Raw genomic sequence first — 7,777 nt, forward strand, 5'->3', positions numbered from 1 at the left:
CTCCACAACAAGAGAAGCTACCACGATGAGAAGCCTGTGCACCACAGCGAAGAGTAGCCCCCGCTCACCACAACTAGAGAAAGCCTGCATGCAGCAATGAAGACCCAACTCAGTCAGAAAAAAAAAAAAAAAGAAATACACATTTTAGTATTATTTCTAATAACTCTTCTGCTAATAAAATGGGTCTGTTAGATCTCAAATCATCTGAAATTCTCTGGATTACTGAGCTACAGAGGGACTTTGCCTTCAAGGTTTATATAACTGGTTTGAAGAAGCACATCAGACCAGTAATAACCTCATGCTGTGTGATTACTGCACATGTCTTTTCAACTTCCTTTTCTCTCTCTCCCTTTCTCTCTTATAAGATTTCAATGTGAATAGGAAAACTTTATTTTGAGCTGTAAGCTGCCATCTAATATTTAATGATCCGAGGCCTCTCAAAAATCTTTAATCCATTATTTTTCCTATTTTCTGTCATCAAGGGATTGGAAGTAATAGGCTCTACTTTCAAGATATCAGATGTGTGCTTTTTGGATTCAGTACTAGGAAAACATGGTAATATTTCAGATGAAAAGCATTCTTTAAATAATGAATATCTAGGGCTTCCCTGGTGGCGCAGTGGTTGAGAGTCCACCTGCCAATGCAGGGGACATGGGTTCATGCCCCGGTCCAGGAGGATCCCACATGCCGCGGAGCAGCTGGGCCCGTGAACCATGGCCACTGAGCCTCTGTGTCCGGAGCCTGTGCTCTGCAATGGGAGAGGCCACAACAGTGAGAGGCCCGCGTACTGAAAAAAAAAAAATTTATATATATATATATATATATATATATATATATATATATATATGATATTATGGGTTTAATAGAGCTTAGGAACAGAAGACAGGGGACTTCCCTGGTGGTCCAATGGTGAAGACTCTGTGCTCCCAATGCAGGGGCCCTGGTTCGATCCCTGGTCAGGGAAGTAGATCCCCCATGCTGTAACTAAGAGTTCACATGCCACAACTAAAAGATCGCACATGCCACAACTAAGACCCGACACAGTCAAATAAATAAATATGGAAAAAAGAAAAAAAGAAACAGAAGACAGGATTAATGAACAGCAAAAATGATCAATAGAAAATGCCTAAATTGAAGCACAAAGAAAATAGGAATGGAAAGCATAGGATAAAGCACAAAAGATATGTAGGACACAATGAAAATGTGTAATACACATGAGCCCCAGAAGGACAGGAGAGGATGATGCGAAAGGAATATTTGAAGATATAATGGCCAAGAATTTTCCAAATGAAGAATGATAGCAACACACAAATTTATGAAACTCTGCCACAGATTCAAGAAGCAACCATCAGCAAAATAAATACAAAGAAAACCACACCGAGGCACATCATGATAATACTGGCTGAAAATCAAAAGGCAAGGCAAAGGAGAGAATCTAGGTTTACAGCAAAGGCCAGAAACTGGAGAAAGGCCATAGTAACAGAAAAAAAGAAACTGGATTACTTGGATGACCCACAGGGTGGTACACTTGACAAAGTATTTCAGAGATAGAGGGGAAAGCTCTCAAGAATAAAGAGACAGACTAACTGTGAGTTTTAATTTTAGTTCACTTGTGCTAAGAAGCCTAAGAACAATAATGAAATCCCACGCAATTTTGACACTAATTGATTTGAGTCACAACCAAGTTTTTTCTCTCTCTATTATATCCACAGAAGTTCATTTATATAATTTATTGTTTGATAAACACTTTAAATTTCAGGAAGGGTTTGCTTCTTGCTGGGTTTCCTGAATCTGTGAGGACTGCTGTCCCCGACTCTCTCAGTCAGGAGCCCAGGCTTGGAAAAACTAAGCCAAAGAAAGGAAGATCCAGAGAGTATATCAGTATTACCAAGAGGGACTTTTTCCCCTTCTCTCCTTTTCCAAGAGTGAATCAGAAATTCTGATAGGGGATGATGAGGAAAGGGCCAGTAATTGCATATTGAATGGCTCCCCATGTATTTCTGTCTCCCTCCTCCCCACCCTTGCCCTCATTAAGAACCACTTCTCGGGCTTCCCTGGTGGCGCAGTGGTTGAGAGTCCGCCTGCCGATGCAGGGGATACGGGTTCGTGCCCCGGTACGGGAGGATCCCACATGCCGCGGAGCGGCTGGGCCCGTGAGCCATGGCCGCTGAGCCTGCGCGTCCGGAGCCTGTGCCCCGCAACGAGAGAGGCCACAACAGTGAGAGGCCCGCGTACCACAAAAAAAAAAAAAACAACCACTTCTCTATATTGGTGCCAATGAATCCCCCAGAGATCCTATTAAAATGCAGATTCCAACTCAGTAGCTCTGGTGGTGGGGGGTGGATCTGGGATTCTGCATTTCTAACAAACTCCCAAGTGATGCAGGAAATTGCTTCACAGACTACTTTGAAAAGCAAGGTTTTAGGTGACCCCCAAATCACCTAAAATTGGCCACTCTGGCTGTTAAATGTGCACTGCCTTAAGATAGATCTGAAGTTCTCCCAAAAAGGCGGCTGGGGGTGGCAGCGGGAAGGCTGGCAGTCAGTGATTGCAATTTTGAAATGTTTACCAAAGTATATTCTGAACACTAACTACAGTAGTTGCAGAAGGTGTTAATACATGTACCTCAGAAGAAATAGTTCCATGGCCAAATAAGTTTAGGAAGCATAGTACACTTTTTCCGCTCGGAGAGATCCACGATGCACATTTGCATTTTAATGATTCTGAACCATCTGCAGTAGGGAAACATTTAATCTGATAATTTAATTAACCATTAACACTCTGAGAACTAGCGTTCCATGGAATAAATTTTGGGATATGCAGCCATACAGAGCAGTAGCTATCAAACTTTGGTGCGTATCAGAATTAGCTAGAGAGCTAATAGAAAACACAGATGCTGTTACTGAACCAAACTTGGGTCCGCTCACCCACCATGCAGCAAAGCCAATTGACTGACACTGGGTTGTGGTAAAGTACAGTATTTATTGCAGGCACCAAGCAAGGAGAACAGGCACCTCAACCTTCTGGTTCCAACCAGTCTTGGGTCTGTGTGCTTGCAGTCACCCTCCTCTACCTGGCGGGTTGGGGTCTTAGTTTCTGCAGAACAACTCAAAGATATGTATTAGATTGTTATGTATATTCCTTGAGGAGGAACTAGGATTCTGTTTTATCATTGATATATTATCATTACTTTTCTTGCTTAATTGCTTTTCCTTTGTTTCTGCATTCCCTCACTTCCCTAATTAGTAACTGCTTGTGTCTGGCTCTTTGGAACTCAGGGAAGGCCTAGGAAACGAAAGCCTTTTTCTACAAACAAGAAATGGGGGATACAGAGGGGCCCCACAGGGTCCTGCTCAATTTCATTGCTTGGTGAAGTTGGATACGTCCTAGACCTTTGTATTTTCACCAAATTCCCCAAGTGATTATTAGTCCCACCAAAGTTTTAGAATGATTGCTATAGTCATCTCAGAGGAGTTTCTGTTACCAGCTGGAGAGGTAGGGTTGCCTGTTAGCCCAGCTTCCCTTTTGCAGAAGCCTATGTTACCCCTGGGAGGACCAGCATTGTCTGCAAACTGCCTTCATCTAAGGAAGAAGAATGTTTAGACCAGGTGGGGCACCCAAAAGATTCCTCTCTATGTTCTATTTTACATACTGCAGGGATTCCTCCAAGTCTTTTCACTGTAACCTCCCAGTCATCAGTGGCTATCCATTAGCCTTGTTCCAATCTGAGCTCAGGAGAAGGCCTTTCTCTCTAGAACCAATTCACTGATTCACTGAACAAATTTTCATCAGTCAGGATTTTGGCAGTATTCAATGAATAAGATGGACAGGTACTCCCATGAGGCAGCAGTAGGGAACAGACAATAAACAAGTAAATGAATAATTTCAGATAGTAATCAATGCTGTGAAGAAAATAATGTCACATGTTGGGAAGCGGAGATATTTAATAATATCATCTGAACTAAGACAGAACTCTGTGACTGAAAAACGAAGCAGGCAACTCCATAAAGTGCAATTATGAAGTTTATTGTGGGTAACTTACATTCAGGCAGGAAGGATCAGGCAGAGATGATTCGGAGGCACTCGCAGCTTCACTCTGCACTGCCAGAGGGGTACAGGGGGATATAAAGGGGCTAAAGATAAAAATAGAATCTGACTACCAAGTGAGAAGCATGTCCGCACCAACTGGAACTGGGGGCTTTTCCTTACCCCCCCCCCCGGGGTGGGGGGCAGGTGTCTCATGACCATTAACCATCTGCGTCAGCAAAAAGCACTCTTCAAGTTTTCATATCAGTTGAAGGTAAGGGTAAAAGATGACAGGGAACTCCTCTGGTTTGGTGCATTCCTTGTGAGTTCGGCTAAAGCTCAGTCACTCAGAAAAAGAGATGGAGTAGGACTGTGGGCCTAAAATGGAGCTGACAAAATGGTGCCAGTGTGGTTCAGCCACATATCATGGGATGGAGAATGACTGAGTCAGGGATTCCATTTAGATACTGTAGTCCTATAAGACTACAAAAGTCCTAGGGCCAGTCCGGGGAATGTAGATCCCATTCCAGAAAAGCCAAGAGTGATGGATTGGCCTTAATGTTTCAGAAAACTTCACCAGCTACCCCAAATATATCTGGTTAGGAGGCAGCCTATATCCCTTGTACCTACTACAGTGACTGGTTCATAAAGGGCCCCCAGTGAATACTGGTGAATGGTTGGCTGGCTGGCTGGCTGGCTGGATGGATGGATGGATGGATAAGTGGATTGTTGGATGTGTAGTTAGTTCCAGTGATTTTGACAAGATCTCTTTGGTGAGAACTTAAACTGGGAGTTGCTGAAGCTATTGGGCCAAACTGGGCATTCACTTTGATGAGCAGCTCCCTTCTAAATGATAAGGCAATGGTGAGATATGCTAGACCTGACCCTGAACATATGTGGTGTTCTAAGAGTTATGAGGCTGCCTTGGGGAAGTGACGACTTGAAATCTGAAGGCTGAGTAGAAATTAACCAGGAGGAGAAGAAAGAAAAAGGCATTTCAGGCAGAAGGCCTAACCCAGCATAACTGTGGTGCAGGGGGAGAGCAGGATACTGGTGAGGCTCTGGAAGGAAGCTGGTCTGGAGAGGGGTGAGTAGAGGTGTGGGGCTAGAGGAGGTGGGAGAGGTAGGCCAGAGCCAGAGCCTGCAGGCAAGCTCAGGGCTTTGTTCTGAGTCCCAGTAACTAACTGTGTGTCCACTCATTTGCCCTTACCCCCCTGTAAGCTCCTTTGTGTTTATGCAAGGGTGTCCCTCACCTAATAAGAATCTCATTTCCTTCTACCAGCCCTCTGTGTCTAGGATTATATTAGTATAAGAAATTTCAGCTGTGGTGTCAAGTTACAGGCAGACTTAAGTAGGGATAAAAATAAAGTGGTACCTTCTTGAGAATAAGGGAAATGGATGCTCCCCCTTGAACAAAGAGGAGGGATTGAGACATATGATCAGCTGTTTCTCTATGATATATCTGACCAAGGTAAATGCAGTGCCCCTCTCATCAGTCAGCAAACTACCAATTTGAAGTGTCCAAAAATGTGTGCACTAAACTCTAACACACTTAGATCTGAAACTCTGGAATTCTTTGGCAAGTTGGGGTGGCTCTGTTATAAAGCAGGGGCTGTGTAGAAATTACGGAGTGGTGATATTTATATCCTCCACAGTGGCTTGCATTAAGTAAGTGCAATAATTGATAATAAATACTAAGCTGAATTTTAGGACTTTGAGAGCCACTGTATAATCAACAAATGCATGCATTTAGGACCCTTATCTGGGACTCTTGTCAAGGAAGAGGCACAGTATTGTGAAAGAGCACTGGCCAAGATTCATGGAGACAATATTCTGATTCTTGCTCTGACTCTGTTATGAATGAGCTCGTGACCCCTGGACAACTCTTTCAAACCACCATAAGCCCCACTTTCATTGTAAAATACGGTGAAGTCATAAGTATTGTTACAAGAATGGCAAAAGTTAAGTATCATCAAAATTATCTGAAAAATGTGTGAGGAAGAAAGTGCCTGAGAAAGGCGCAATACTGCAACCTGACACACCACACCACCTCTTAGTAAGTCCAGCATTGCCAATTTCTCCCCCAGTGTTGGACATAATTGCTGTTGACTCAACCGAACACCAGATGAAGTGGTTGGCTTGCATTCAGGAGCCATGTTGTACAAAAAATGTACCTTCTCTTTAAACACTAAAACTACATTTCAGTGAGGTGTGATGCTTCCTGGGAAGCACCTGGTTCTGACTGAGGTAACACTGCCCACATGTATCTCTCTTATCTCCCCAGCTGCTGTTTCTGCATCTGCTAAGGGAAGAAAGTGATACCTCCGCATCCCTACCTACCTCAAATGCATGTTATGAGGATAACTGTGGATATGTGTACAAAGTCCAAGTCAATGGGAAAAATCTCCAAAATCAATTTGTCACGTCAACGCTGTTTTATGCAGCCAACATTTACAATAATGCAGTATCACATATGACAGAATCCCAGGGCTACAAGTGTTCTTCGAAGGATCCTCACTTTTCAACAAGGTGACCTACTCTGTGTTGCACTTAGACATTTTTCCTTTAATAACTTACCATCTGCCTCTTTAGAAATTTCACTCACCGTCTTAGTAATGTCTTTTGCAGCCATAAAAAATAAGTATTCTTGCCTGTGACAGCACTTCAGATATTCAAGGACAGCAGCTGTGTCTCCTCTTCTCACAGGACATGAGTACCAAAGCTTTCATTCACCATCTCAGATATACACAAAATTTATTTACTGGGCTTCCCTGGTGGCACAGTGGTTGAGAGTCCGCCTGCCGATGCAGGGGATACGGGTTCGTGCCCCGGTCCGGGAAGATCCCACATGCCACGGAGCGGCTGGGCCCGTGAGCCATGGCCGCTGAGCCTGCGCTTCCGGAGCCTGTGCTCCGCAACGGGAGAGGCCACAACAGTGAGAGGCCCGCGTACCACAAAAAAAAAAAAAAAAAAAAAAATTATTTACCAACGTCCCTACTACAGGGCAGACAGGAGAGCCGGGCCTGCCTATGTGTGAGGTTCCTTGAATGGATAAAAGTCATTTCTGGTTTGGAATAATGGCTGCAAACCCAGAGTAAATGTATCATAGGGCAGGTTGAAGATACCTTTCTTAAATGAAAATTTCAGATTTGTGCATTTTACTGATGCCAAACATGGACAAAAAAAAAAAAAAAGAAAAGAAAAAAATTCACCACCTTAATTCACCAAAAGGAATCCAATTTCTGAAGTCCGCCATCTTTTAAATATTTGAAATGTTTCCAGGGATTGTGTTTAGGTCATGCATGCATGCCATCTCTGGAATTCATTTTTCAAGGATCCAGGTTGAACAGAATTGAGATATGGGGATTTATTTATGTTTTCTAATGCCCAGAGATAATCAAGAATGCCACAGTTATTTCTCAAGAATAATATGACCTGGTGAACCCATTAACTTTTTTTTTTTTTTTTAATATGGAACGCTTCACCAATTTGCATGTCATCCTTGTGCAGGGGCCATGCTAATCGTCTCTGTATCGTTCCAATTTTAGTGTATGTGCTGCTGAAGCGAGCACATATATATATAAAATGGGTGCCGAAGCGAGCACCTATTAACTTTAACAGGAGTAAGCATAAGAACAGACGGAGGTCATCTCCCTAACAGCTCTAACAGCTTCTGAACAAATGGAATCCCATAAATTTTCCTAATTCCTTGGTTCTTAAAAGACCAATGGCTGAGTAATTCTGCCAATGA

At 43.2% G+C, this 7,777-nt stretch overlaps 1 non-coding gene across 1 annotated transcript; it reads right to left on the bottom strand.

Annotated features, from left to right (window-relative positions):
* Positions 1-7,491: 7,491 nt before the first annotated feature.
* Positions 7,492-7,598, bottom strand: LOC131751770 (U6 spliceosomal RNA). The gene has a single exon (XR_009334327.1). It is a non-coding gene; the product is annotated as a U6 spliceosomal RNA (small nuclear RNA).
* Positions 7,599-7,777: the final 179 nt, after the last annotated feature.

The sequence above is a fragment of the Kogia breviceps genome, chromosome 2, assembly GCF_026419965.1.
Source record: "Kogia breviceps isolate mKogBre1 chromosome 2, mKogBre1 haplotype 1, whole genome shotgun sequence".
NCBI classification, from domain to species: domain Eukaryota; kingdom Metazoa; phylum Chordata; class Mammalia; order Artiodactyla; family Physeteridae; genus Kogia; species Kogia breviceps.